This window comes from Protopterus annectens, chromosome 3.part0 (genome assembly GCF_019279795.1).
Source record: "Protopterus annectens isolate FY-2018-M chromosome 3.part0, PAN1.0, whole genome shotgun sequence".
In the NCBI taxonomy this organism is placed as follows: domain Eukaryota; kingdom Metazoa; phylum Chordata; order Ceratodontiformes; family Protopteridae; genus Protopterus; species Protopterus annectens.
This window is the reverse complement of record NC_056731.1, coordinates 1420739954-1420754630: the sequence shown is the minus strand read 5'-3', so window position 1 is coordinate 1420754630 and position 14677 is coordinate 1420739954. Positions and strand designations below refer to the sequence as shown.

The 14677-nt window shown below is 45.2% G+C and overlaps 1 protein-coding gene across 1 annotated transcript in view; it reads left to right on the top strand.

The window, feature by feature from the left end:
- Positions 1-14677, top strand: part of LOC122796759 (syndecan binding protein) — a 925087-nt gene that overhangs the window by 242156 nt on the left and 668254 nt on the right. The window lies entirely within an intron of this gene.

Genomic DNA, 14677 nt, shown 5'->3' with positions numbered 1-14677 from the left:
GATAGGGTGGTGCAGAGGCTCCTACAGTCGCCAGTGTTGGCCAAACTTTTCTCGGCTCCTACCCAGTCGGCTCTGGAGCCGGCTCCTAAGGTTGTTTCTGCTATTCCTCCTCCGAGCGCATCCTTGTCGTCGGAGCTGGTAAGCTCCGCTCCGAGGGACGTTCCTGCGCCGGATCCAATTCCCCAGCTGGGTTTATTGGTGCCCGCATCAGCTCCAACCTTGTCTGTTCCATCCACAGGGTTTGAGACTCTGGTCTCCTCGGTCGGGCCCGAGGGGGATGCCTTGGAACACCTTTCGGTTCCGAGCCTCCCTCTCTGTGCCTCGGCTGCAGGAACTCCAGTCTCGGTCATGGCCTTGGAGGGCGGTCGGTTCTCCGATTCAGGTGGTCCCGCCTTCGAGGCTATGCGGAGTGCGCTGGCTAGGTCAGCTACTTCTCTCGGATCGGTTCTACCTTCCCCCACAACACCGGCGAGAGCTTCTGACGCCCACCTATCCTTGGACAGCAGAGCGCCAGGGCATAAGGATACCCCCACGAACGGTCCCCTTCTTTCTGTGGGGCTCTCAGAAACTGTGCCTGAGGAACCCCCCAGAAAGAAATTGTACAAGAGGAAGCACATAGACTCCCAGGATGAGTCCCTCACTTCCGATACTGACCTCGAGGAATTGGAAGAGTCCCCCAAGTCTTCCTCTGAGGATGTTTCCTTCTCCGATATCCTGGAGATCCTGAAACAAAGAGGAGACTGGCCCTCCAAAACCCCCTCCGAGGAGGAGTCAGTATTCCTTAAGGCTTTTGGCGCTCAGCCCTCCACCTCCTGGGTGTCTCCACCTTTCGACGAGCTCCTTGACCTTATTTGTTGAAGGGTGTGGGAGAGTCCTGACTCTGTGGAGCCTGTTCCTCGATGCCCCAACAAATTTTTGTCCGCTCCCCAAGGAAAGAATTTTTAACAAAGAGAGTCCCGGTAAATGCTATGGTGGTGACGGCAGCCACCCAGAAGGAAGTTGCTGAGTCTTCCTCTTTGGTCCATCCTCCTAACAAGGAGTCTAGGACTATAGACCGGTACGGGAAGCGTACCCTATCTTCAGCTACCTTTACCTTGCGGTCGCTGAATTATTTGTCTCATTTCACACGGCTCCAGAGAGATCTCCTTAAGGAGTTAGGAGATACTCTAGTGGGTAACGTACCTGAGGCGGTGGCCCAGACTGTCAACGCTCAGCTCTCTACCCTCAACTCCATCGGTAACTCGTCCATGTGACTTATTTTGTATGCGGCCGAGGGAGCGAATAGGGCGGCTAGCTCAGGGGTGGCCCTCAGGAGGCAAGCCTGGCTACGCCTGTGTCACTTTGCGGAGGCCTTTAAGTCTTCCTTTACTGATGCCCCCTTTGATGGTTCCTCCTTGTTCGGGACCAAAGTGAAAGATACCCTCACCAGGTGCGAGCAAGAGGGAAAGACCTTGTCTGCCGTGGGAGTCCGTTTTTCCCTCCCGTAAAGACCTTATCCCAAGGCTCAGCGAGGGGGAAAGATGTGGTTCAAAAAATCTCAAAGGCCTTTTCCTGCCGCACAAGGTGAGACTCCCTCCTGAGGCAGGGGAGGGGGGGTCGTATTCAGGGAGACGTCGCCCCAGAGGCAGAGGGGGGGCCCCCCGCAATTCTGGGGACAGCAATTCCTTTTGCAGTTCCCCATACTCTCATTCCTGAGGGTGTGCCCGACTGTGCTTCTCCGGAGCCAGTCGGGGGTCGAATTTCCCGGTATCTGGAAGCCTGGGTCAACATCTCCCAGGACCGATGGGTATTAGGAATAATCGCCGGAGGTTACACCATCCCTTTCTACTCCGCACCCCCACCCGTCAAACGGATCCCAGACGTTCTACCCAGTCAAAGGGATCAAGCAGCATCAGAGGTTTCTCAGCTGCTAGAAAAAGGAGTCATCCAACCAGTCCCCCCAGACTAGATCGGATTAGGGACTTACTCAAGATTCTTTTTGGTGCCAAAAAGAACGGGGGACCTGAGACCCATTTTTGATCTCAGCCAACTCAATCATTACGTATGCAAGTCCAAATTCCGGATGGTCATGCTACAATCGATTCTCCCATTGTTGGGAAAAAAAGTATGGATGTGCTCCATGGACCTGAAGGATGCTTACTACCACATCAAAATGGACAGAGCATCCAGATGTCATCTACGCTTCCGGCTGGGAGCCAGCCATTTCTAGTTTCGAGCCCTGCCCTTTGGTCTCACCACAGCCTCCAGGGTGTTCACCAAGTGCATCTACGCTTCCGGCTGGGAGCCAGCCATTTCTAGTTTCGAGCCCTGCCCTTTGGTCTCACCACAGCCTCCAGGGTGTTCACCAAGTGCATGGCAGTGGTGACGGCTCACTTGAGACGTCAAGGATTCCAGGTGTTTCTGTACCTGGGCGACTGGCTCCTCTCCGCCCCCCCCCCCAACCATCTGCTTCTTCAAAACAGAGATACTACCATCAATCTATGTCACCAGTTGGGCATTACAGTAAACTGGAAAAAATCTGCCTTGCTACCCTCACAGCGTGTCTCATTTATAGGAGCAGAGTTGGACACTATTCGATTGAGGGCATTCCTACCACTGTAGAGGATCACGGGGTTGCAACAACAGGTTCGTACGATGATGCCTCTTGACGTGTGAAGGCAAGGCTAATTCTTCAATTACTGGGGAAAATGGCGTTTACTATCATGATGGTACCGTTAGCGAGGTTACATATGAGAATCCTGCAATGGCTCCTATTCGCCCAATGGTCCTTTCAAAGACTACCGCTATCCCATCCAATCTTAATCACAGGCAAATGTTAGCAGGACCTCAGTTGGTGGCTATGCACCAACAACTTAAATATAGGAAAACCGTTTGTACCACCCAACCCGGTAGCCACAGTGACCACGGACGCCTCCCAGATAGGGTGGGGGGGCATTATCTCGGCAGGATGGTCCAAAGCACGTGGCAGGAGCACAAGATAGACTTGCACGTAAATGTCCTGGAGATGAGGGCAGTGCTTTTTCCGTTGCAGGCACTTCAGGATGTCCTCCCTCTAGGGACTAGTGCAATACACTCAGACAACATGTCAGTAGTGTGGTATCTCAGCAAGCAGGGAGGAACCCGATCTTACCCTCTGTGCAGGGAGGCCATGAGAGTGTGGAATTGGGCGATAGCTTCCCAATGGTCCTTGGTGGCAACGCACATCCCGGGAAAAACCAATGTGATTGCAGACAGGCTAAGCAGAGCGATCCTCATGCCCCACGAGTGGTCCCTGAACCGCTGGGTGGCAGAAAGCATATTCAGCAGATGGGGTCAGCCTTGCTGCGATCTGTTTGCCAGTCCCCTCAATGCGAAATGCAGCAGCTACTTCTCGCTGATCCCCCCACTGGGGGAATCTCCAAGTGATGCTCTTGCGCACAATTGTCCCCCGGGTCTACTTTATGCTTTCCTTCCGTTTCCCCTTATCTCAAGGGTGATTCAGAAAGCGCTATCCTTGAGAAGCAGGTTGATTCTGATCGCGCCACACTGGCCTCGTCAAGTATGGTTCCCCTTCCTTCAACCTTACATTGTGGATACTCCTTGGATTCTGGACCCTCGTCCGGACTTGCTGACACATATGTCGGGACAGTTCCACCCCTCCCTGGGGACCCTCCGGCTGACTGCCTGGCTACTCCACTTCCATCCGTAGTCAGATGTCATGATTTTTCTCCAGACGTGGTCCATATTCTTTCGTCCTCATAAACCATCCACTAGGAAGATCTACTCTAGTAAGTGGAAAGGGTTCTCGATATGGGCCCAGTCCAAAGGTATTGACCCCTACACAGCCCCCATTGATTCTGTTTTGGAATTTGTCTGCTTTGTTCTACCAAGGGTCTGCCTCGGCCACCATCAAAGTTTAGCTGGCGGCTATTTCAAATTTTCATGTAGCTTATGAACCTAGCTTAATGGCAGACAAGACTGTGTAAAGCATTCCTGAAAGGCACTCTTCTGCTTCGTCCCCCTGTATCTCAACCTGTTATGCCCTGGGACCTCAATTTCGTTCTGCAGGCTCTGACTCTCCCACCCTTCGAACCTGCGGCCTCCTGCGACTTGAAATTTCTTACATGGAAATCTGCCTTTTTGATAGCTATCACTTCAGCTAGACGAGTCTCAGAAATCCAGGCCCTATCAGTCAAGCCCCCATATTTGATATTCCATAAAGATAGAGTCTCTCTGAGACCAAACCCGTCCTTTCTTCCCAAGGTGGCTTCCTTATCTAATATTAATCAGTCCATTGAACTGCCGGTCTTCTTCCCCAATTTTTCCAATAAGGCAGAGTACCAGTTTAAACTGTTGGATGTTCATAGACAACTACGCTTTTATCTACACAGAACTAAAGATTGGCGGAAGTCAGACCAGCTCTTAGTTTCATTTTCAGAGAATCACTTTGGGTCTGCGTCTCCTTTATCAGGCAGGGGGAAAGAGTCTGCCCTTTCCAGTCAGAGCACATTCCACAAGAGCTGTTTCCACTTCCACAGCCTTTCAGGCTAGGTTATCGATGGATGATATATGTGCAGCTGCAACATGGGCTTCTCCTCACACATTTGTCTCCCATTACAAATTGGATGTGGTATCCAGGGGCAGATCATCCTTTGGCTCCACAGTGCTCAGGAGTATTTTCCATTGAGCCACCCAGGATGTAGGTGCTAGGGACGCTGTCCCACAGGTGAAGAATGTAGGCGAGATAGGACTACATAACATCAGTAAGTTATGTACTCACCATAACGTTAGATGTATGTAGTCCATCTCACCTCACATTCTTCATTACCCTCCCACCGTCCCCCAGGCCTGGAGGATTTGGAGGATCACCATGTATTTCTCGTATTGCAGAGTCCCTTTGGATAATTTGTTGGACCTCGTTGTTAAGGGTGTGTGTGTGTTTGCGTGATGTATACTATACTTCTGTTGGCAGCAAACTAGATCTGGGGATGTGGAGCAGTGTATTGTTGGATACCATCTTAGCCCAGCCAGTCAAAGACTTTCGAGCTAGTAAATAGGCAGAGTCAGAGCCGATATTCAGCTCCGAACCCACAGGTGAAGAATGTGTGGAGAGATGGACTACATACATCTAACGTTATGGTGAGTACATAACTTACTGTTCACCCTCCCTTTGAACCATCAGCTGAATGTGATATAAAGTTTTTATCTTGCAAAACTATGTTCTTAATGGCAATAACGTCTGCCAGAAGGATTTCAGAAATACAAGTCATATCATGTAGACCTCCTTACCTGATTTTAAACAAAGATAGAGTTTCACTAAGAGCCAATCCTTCATTTTTGTCCAAGGTAGTGTCAGAGACAAGTGACAATCAGACTATTAATTTACCAGTATTTTTTCTCAGTTTTGTTAACAAAGGTGAATACTGCTTACATTTATTAGATGTTCACAGACAATTTCTGTCTACACAGAACTAAGAATTTAAGAAAATCCGTCCAACTGTTTGTGTTTTTTCATCTACAAGACTTTGCCAACCAGTGAGCAGAGTGACGCTAGACAGATGGCTCAAAGAATGTATTTATTTTATCTATAGTAAAAAGAAAATTAATGTGCCTAAGCCTTTAAGGGCACATTCTACAAGATCTGTAGCTACTTCAGCAGTTTTTCAATCTAGAGCTTCTATATGGACAGGTCCGTTTTAAGGTGGGTGCTATTGATGCTGCAGCATTAGGCCCATTCCTGAAATAGGCCCAGATGAAAACAGACGAGAATTTTGAGGAAGCTGAACAGTTTTCCTTTGCTATATTAACCACAAAATAATTCTTAGAATGAAATTTGGTGTCCAACTTTCAGACGCCTATACACAGCGTTACTTATTATAAAGTTACTTTTATTTTTTGCGCTGTGACGTAACTATGACATTGTTGTGTTTATTCTTAACCAGAGATTTCAAGTTAATGCTATCAATTTTACATTAATCAGTTTACTTTGTGATGTCTTTCGTACTGTTTCGTGCACGCTTGCTATGGTGTCTCAACTCAGTGGATGGGATAAAGCGAAAAAGAAAAGGAAAGAAGCAGCAGAACAAGAAAAGCTTTTGGCGAAAATTCCAAAATTGATTTTATACTGCGGAGTACGAGCATCTTCGTCTCAATTGTCTGCGTCGGATGTGATTGCAAGTTCGAGTGCTCCTGAAGACCAGGCCAAGCAAGATGAACCTGTGGAGGCAAGAGAGAATAAAGAGCGGGAAAGTTCAGCGGAGAGAGAAGAGATGAAAGGAGACGCCATCACTGAAGCACTAGCGCCGATGCTGAAGGCTTTCACCAATGATTTGGGACAGTGGGGTGAAATCAACGCTGACACTCGAGAATATTGGGCCAAGAAAGGTCCAAAAGACTGCCAACACACTGAATCAAAGTTTGAAGAGAGTGCCAGACGATACCCAGGCGAGTCATTCCAATGTCACTGCACAAAGACCTTCTTCGTGCGTACGCATCCGCTCAATGGCAAAAAGTCCTGTAGACAATGGTTGTGCTACTCGCCTTCGACAGGGAAGCTGTTCTGCTTTGCATGCAAGTTGTTTGGTGGCAGTGGTGTTCGAGGGACCAAGTTCGTTTCTGGCGGTTTTGACAACTGGGGGGCAGGCGAATCCAGAATAAAAATGCATGAAAGCAGTGATAGTCATCGTGAAGCTATGTTGTCCTTTGCGAGCCGACAGAGGGAGGCTAGTGATGTTGACTACCTAGCTGCCAAACAGGTCGAGGAAGAGCAGTGTTACTGGTGCCAGATTTTGAAGCGGCTCATCAACGTTCTGATATTCCTAGCTGAGTGTGGTCTTGCTATAAGGGGCACGGATGAGATCATAGGTTCTGCTCATAATGGTAACTACCTTGGCATCATTGAGCTGTTGGCGGAGTATGATACTCTGCTGGCTAGCCATATTAGAAAGTATGCAAATCACAGGAAAGGTCACGTTTCCTATTTGTCATCCACAATTTGCGAGGAACTAGTGAAGCTCATGAGACAAAAGGTGCAGGAAACCATCCTGAAAGAAGCCAAAGAGGTGAAGTGTTTCTCTGTCTCGATTGACTCGACACCTGATGTATCATGCCTCAGTCAGCTAATGATTGTTATCCGGTACGTTCTGCCGTCGGGCCCAGTTGAACGGTTCCTGACATTCATGCCTATGATGATGAGACACACGGCAGAGCAGATGGCTAGCATACTTCTGAACTTTCTGAAGGAAAAAGGCTTGGATATTGTTAACTACAGAGGCCAGTTGCATGACAATGCGTCAAACATGTCAGGACAGTACAATGGTATCCAGGCAATTGTGAAGTGAGAATGTAAATATGCCGATTTTATTCCATGCTGCAACCACAACCTAAACCTTGTAGGAGATCAGGCTGTTGAAATCTGCGGTGGCTGTACCAGGTTTTTCGATTTTTGTCAGTGGACTATATGTATTCCTGTCTGACTCAACATATCGCTGGCAGCGACTAAATAATTGCTGCACGCTGATGCTCAAGGGTTTGCCTGGAACCCGATGGTGTGAATGTGCAGATGCTGTCAAAGCACTGATAGAAGGGTGGAAGAGCATTCAGGAAGTCCTGGATGAGCTTGCGGTAGATAAGGAGCAGAAGGCAAATACGAGAAATCAGGCCGAGGTATTTTCGCAGAGGATGGACGAACTTGAGACAGCAGTTATGGCAACTGCCTGGAATGATATCCTTGGGCCACCTCAACAGTACAAGCATTAGCCTCCAAGATCCTACAGTCAGCCTGAATATGGCAACTGGCTTGATGGCATCACTGGTCAACACGGTTCAGTTTACACAGGACAGATTTGACATGTATGAGCAGATGGCAATAGAAAAGGTTCAACACGGCGAATACAAGGCTGAGCAGCATAAAGGCCGTAAGCGAATGCCTGATGAAGGAGCTGCAAACGAAGCAGACCTCAGCCCAAGGGAAACGTTCAAAACTCAAACATATCTGGTCATGATCGACAGTCTGTTAGCTGAACTGGAAAAGCAGATGAAGGCGTTTGATGATATTTGTAAAACATTCGGATTTCTCTCTGAGCTAACATCATTGAGCATTGAGCAGATCGAGGACAAACTAAGAATCTCATTTCCTCATATCCAGATGACTTGGAAGACACACTGGTGGCTGAGCTGTTAGTTTGCTGCATTTATGCGCACTCAGAAACCGGTGACTGTGAACAAATCAGCAGAGCTTACCTGTACAAGCTTTTGTCATCATTGAATCTTACTCAGACATTTCCAAATGTCGAGATTGGGTTGCGCATCTATCTGTGCATGATGGTGTCCAATGCCTCCGGTTAGTGGAGCTTCACAAAGTTGGGAATAGTCAAAGGAGAGCTGCGGTCCTCAATGGGGCAGGAAAGGCTAAGCATGCTGGCACTTATGAGCATTGAGCATGAGCTGCTGCACAGCCTTAACTTCACTGACACGATTGAAGAATTTGCGCTTGCTAAGGCTTGAAAAACAGCAATATAAGTAAGCAGCACTAGCGCAGTAGTAAGAGTGACAATATGCCTAGGTAGGCTAGGTTAAGTTGATCTGGTTTAGCCTTTTCTGCATTAAGTGCACTTTTCAGACAATTGCTATTGAATGTTGATGTTACATAGCTTGATGTTAATCTCGAGTTGTTACGATAATACATCGACACGTCATTATTATTCATGTTCAATAAAGACTGGCTGGTTGCATCGCAACCAATTAAGGCTTCTTGGTTGGTCTGAGTGCGCATGTACGGTGAGTGTCGAATGCACATGCACCAGTGCCGAGAAAAAATGGGCCCTTTTTGCCCTGCAGCATCAGGCCCAATTTGGTCTTAATCCTGCCTTGTCTATGGATGATATTTGTGCAGCAGCAGCTTAGACTTCTCCTCATACCTTTATTACTCATTGCAAATTGGATCTGGTCTCCAGGGAAAGAGCATCATTTGGTTCTATGCTGTTCAGGAATATTCTTCCTTGAGTACTCCCATGGTCTAAGGTACCTGGAGATTCTGTCCCATATGTCGAGGATAAAATGAAAATTGACAGCATCAGGTAAAGAAGTTATGTACTCACCATAACATTGCATCTGTGTTGTCCATTTTCGTTTTTCTTCGACTCGCCTCTCTCCTTCCCCCTGCCTTTGAAGTTTTTGGTGGAACAGATAATGGTATGTCACTAGTGTTGTTATTATATGGTTCCAGATAAAGACTGCATGAAGGCTTTTGGGTTTTTCACTCTCTGTCTTTCTGCAGACTCGATCTGAGGTAACTGGGAGAGGAGCATTGTGGGTAAGGGTTATGCTTGAGTGTTTTTGGCTACCGTGAGCTCTAGTTATGCCCTAGTCAGTTCCGATGCTCGGAACCGAGCACATATGTTGAGGATAAATGAAAATGGACTGCACAGATGGAACGTTATGATGGGTATATAATTTCTTTTTTTCCTCATTACACCAATATTTTATACTGAGTAAAGTCCATTATCGGTATTTCAGTCCATACAAATTTATTTTAATTGTTTTCATATGTCAGATTTCCTAAGGATCATGTTTGGAAGTTTAATGTAATGTATGTGTTAAATGTATGTTGATATTATTTGAACAGTTAAGGTAAGTGTCTTTAGCTCAAGTTATGATTGGGCTGGTCCAGAGACCCTGTTTAGTCACATACTTGGATAAATCAGTAAATAAAAAAGGCACTTGATGCTGACCTCTTTTGGAGGTTTACCTTTAATCCAGATCTGTCTTGCACACCTCTTTGATATGGCTTTCATTTGGAGTCTTGCCAGTGAAACAGCTAGTGGGCCACTAGTCCCCCCCTCCCTCATAGTAGACAAGCCAGGATTTGATGCTCATTGTTATCCTCCCCTGCCTTTGTCTTCCAGCACCCAGACTGCTACTGGAACTCTGGTTATTGGGATCATAGTGAGAACTTTATCTCTCTGTGCCACAGTCCACATGGAAATGTCACCTACTTGTGCCTGTCAGTACCTTCTGGGGCATAGGATTGAAGCTCAACACTAGGTGGTTAAGCACTTCAGTTCTGCACACTTGAAGTGGGAAACTTCATAATTGACAGTCTTGCACATCCCTGCCTGAACTGGTTAGTTTGGGACCAGTGAAGTTTGTATCTTGAAAAATTCTTTATTTTTGCTAGCCATCACTTCTGTTTACAGGATGGCAGAGGTATAGGCCTTGTGCTGAAAAAAAAAAAACATTATGTAGTGTTTCACACAGATTGGGTGTATCCATATTTTCCAAACGTGTTTTTTGTCACTGACCTGTCTAGTCGACCATTCATATCCTTGTTTGCTTCAGCAGGTTAGCCAAAAGAGATGCATCCCTCCTTACCCATGAATGTGCAGCATTAACTTATGTTTTACCTGAAATGGGTGCATGACTTGCTTGTGTGTCTCCCCTCCTGCCTGTCTGTATTCAGTCTTCCGCAATTGGTCTGTCCATTTGTTCCCTGTAGGATAAGAGTTGATTGTGGAAGCAGTCATTCATGCAGCCATTGAAGATTTTTCTGTCGGTGGTTAATAATGGATGCTGCTATCACCATAAGGGCCTACTGTGCTATTTTGCTCTGTGAGTGCTTTCACCCACATGCTAATGAGGGCTGCCAGGCCCATGTCTCTGGTTATAGCTGTTTTGCTTGAAAGCCTCCACTTAAATGCAGGAGCTCTGGTCATTTGAGTCATATTTGGATGTTGTCCCTCTGTGGCTCAAAGCTGGAAATAGCTGTATGAGTTTAAGAAGAAAGAACAGCTATGTGTCTGCTTTGCTCTCAGGAGGGAAGGACTGGCAGTTGCCAAGCAAAGCTTTTCTGTACTTATTACCAGCTGCATTACATTTTAACATCAGGTAACAAACTACCCATCAGAAAATGTTGCCGTCAGAGACTGCAACACTAGAGGATTGGGTGCTTCCCATGCCTGCTTAAAAAAGTCTTGACTGCAGTCGTCTGTTAAGTAGCCACTTGGACTTTGGTTCATACCTTCACCAAGCACTGTTGTTCATAGGTTCATAGGTTCATACTAGGCTATCTGCCCGAGGGCATTTACAAGCCTAGCCCATAGTTTTGTGGCTTACGCCACCCCTTTAGTATGGGGAACTATACCCATTATTTTGCTGTGCCTCTGTTGAGCAGTGACACTGAGGTAATCCCTGGGGTATATCTGCGATCTCCCATCCATTGGTCAAGATTTCTCTTGAACAAGGCCAGCGAGGTGCTCTGCCTCACATATACCGGGATTTTATTCCACAGCATAGGGAGTCTTTGGGTGATGAATCTATCCCTCCAGCACGTCCTATTAATAGCCGTGTCGAGGTTTAAGTCTCCGCCCTTGTGGCTCTGACGGATCTAGATTTTTGAGGTGAAGCATATTCATCAAATCTGGGTTTGACATGGCCTTGTATGTTAGGCAAAGGTCACCTCTGAGCAAGCGGTGCGACTGAATAGAGCTGGAGTTCTTTCAGTCGGGCAGCATAGGACAGATGTTTGAGACCCTTTATCCTTTTGGTGAGGAACTTTGTGGCCTCTCCAGCTGCTGCAAGTGTCGGGTCAGATACATTCCGAATGGGGCATTGTACTCAATCATTGGTCTGATGAGTGATGAGTATAGGGAGACTATGACCTCCCTTGATCTAGATGAGAATCCCTTCATGATAAGGTGGGCAATGTAGAAGGTCTTCCTAACTACTTTAGCTACATGGGTGTCGAATGACAGACTACTATCAACCTGGGTCCCCAGGTCCCTGATAACTTCTTCTGTACTCAGTGGATTGCCACCTATTTGGTAGCTAGGGGTAACCTTGTTTTTCCCGAAGGGTATGACTATGCATTTTTGGCATTTAACTTTAGGCCATGGCTCTGGCACCAGTTATCCATTTCTGTGAGACCCTTCTGAAGGATATCTGTGTCAGATGTGTTTTCTACTATGGCGCCCAGTTTGCAGTCATCTGCAAACTTTGTCAGCCATAACCCTCCTGTGTTTGCTTGTACTTCGGAAAAGTAGATGCCAAACAAGAGTGGGCCCAGGACTGAGCCCTGTGGTACACCACTTGTGACAGGCTTTGAGTCTGACATGGCGCCAGCAACCCTGACCCTGTGGGTTCTGTCACTCAGCCAGTTTGCAACCCATCTTGTGATGTATGGGTTAACATTTAAGCTGATGAGTTTTTCAATGATACCCGAGTGGGGTATTGTATCAAAGGCCTTCGCCGTAAATCTAGGAGTTGGGCCTTTCATGAGTCAGCCTTCTAAACCTGTGGCCTTTTTTCTATCCCCCAGCTCCTTCCACCCTAATAGATTTACTGTTTGGATGAAGAGAGCCCTCTTGAGTCCCAAACACCATTCTCTGTACCCTTTTCTTAAATAGCCCCTACAGCTAATGGATACCGTCATAGTTCCTTTAATTTGGAAAAGTGAATATCTGTAAATTATTTGCTGTTAGTGTAAATATGAAATGCTTTTTTCCCTGATTTGCAGGACACCTGCTCATCAGTTGGGGCCACCTTTATTTTGTAGTACATTGTACGGAGATGTGTACACTGTAGTCCTAGAAACTCCCTGTCTCATCTCCATTTTTATCTCATCTCCTCTTCCTTTCGTCTATTAATTGTTGTGCCTCATCTTCCTCGAACCTTGGCATAATTAAGGCTTCCATAAATATTTCCATTTGTGTGATTTCATAGTTTTCATATTCCTTTGCTTTATACAAATTTTCATAACATTTCCAAAATATCTCTAATACTGTTATAGGATCTGTGGTTATTATTCTTGTCATATGCTCCCTTAGTTGTCTACTTTCTGTTCCCTAAGTTATTGAGCTAAACATTTTTGTGCTCTGACGCTATCAAAAATTTATGCTTGGCAGCATTTTTTTCTAAACTCATGCTTATTTTCCTAATACTGCCTTATTTCTCTTTATCACTGTGCAGTTGCTTCTCTCCTTGTTCTTTGGGTTTCTCCTTATTCTGCTATACTTTAACCTTTCTCAGCCTCTCTACATACTATTATTTCATAACCATATATTTCTCTGTTTTATATTTACCCCATTTCAACTCCGTTTTCATTTTATCCCACTCACTAGCTTTCCCACTGCCTTCTCTATTAATTCTCAAATTTCCACTACCCATTCCTTGAATTTCCTTTTTAATAGGTAGGTGGGAAAGTGCTCATGTGTTCTTTTTACTTTATTACCCTGCATTTTTATCTTAGTTTTTATTGGTGCAGGATCTGAAATAGTTATTAGATGTATCAAAGTTTTCAATTAAATGCACATACGCCTGTGAATATAAATTCAGTTCAGTTTAATCCAATTATTGTACCTTGGAGAATAATATGAAAAATTCTTTCTGAGATCCTACTAACGAATTCACATCTTCTATACCAAATATTTTCATAATTTCTTTCAGAAATGTACCCTGTTTTGTTATATTTTCCCTTCTAGATTCCCCCTGATACAACCTCATTATTGCAAATCAAGTTCCATTCCCTTCCTGTAAGTAATATTCCCTGCTGAAAGCTGACTTCTCTGAAAAATTTCTTAAGATCCATGATAACAGTTCTGTCTGAATGCAAGTACAAGCCACTGTAATCCTCCTCCCCTGCCAGTAGTCCTTTTCTACCACAAATCTAGCATTGTTGTTTCTCTCTGCCTTGTTTCACTATTGGAGCACCTGTAACAATCAGGATTTATTACCCTCTTTTTATTAGTCCCCAATATTTTGCAGAATATCCATCCTGAAATCTTTTCTTTGTCAAATTTGCATGCTCATTTCATTCTAAATTTACATTCAGCAGCATTGCTATTTGCAGTTTGCATTTCTAAATATAATTCAGTACTCTTTCCTTTGTGTCTGTTCCTGTAAAGCCATTTACATTCCAAGATAGTATGAGTAACTATTATGTTAAAAAGCTATTGTCCCCCCTGTTATACATGCTTTCTGAATGTGTATTTCCAACTTTTGTCTTGCATACATACAGCGTTTGTTGTTTAACAGTTGATGTGAAGTTGTTCTGTCTCGCTGTTCATTCTTACTGATGGGTTTGGAGCCGATCCTCTGCTCCGACTTGGCAAACTGCAAAAGCTTAAGGTCTTCAACCAGCTCGAGGCCAACTCCCTATCCCATGATGCACCCTGATCTTCCCTCGGATCTCATTTGCTGCTGCAACTTGATCGGATGATCACCAGCTCTGGCCTGTGAATAACTTTATTTTTTCCTCGAAATTGTAGCTGTTAAAATAGCTTAGTTGCTTTTTTAGTTATTTTGATAGATAGGTATGCTTAGTCTATTCCTAGATTATTGAGACAACATAGTTATTAGGGCCATTTTGTTAGGCCTTCTTTCTCCCTATCTCAGTTAGTTTAATTACTGAGAAATTAGTGGCCGTGTTTTTAGGCCCTTTTTTCTCTTTATCTTGAATATCATATAGAGAGTGTGTTTATATTAGATTATAGCCCTTCACAGGGCACTAAGTTGTCTTTCTAATATTATAATTAGATGTTAGTGGCTGTGTTTTAAGGCTTCTCTTGTCTTATCTGTAGTATTCCTTGTGTGTGGTGTGTGTTATTTGTTAAATTACAGCCCTTTTTGTACAGGGCAGATAAATATTTGCATTAGTAGCAACATTTTTTAGAGTCTTCTTTTCTCAAGGCTTTAGTAGTTCTTT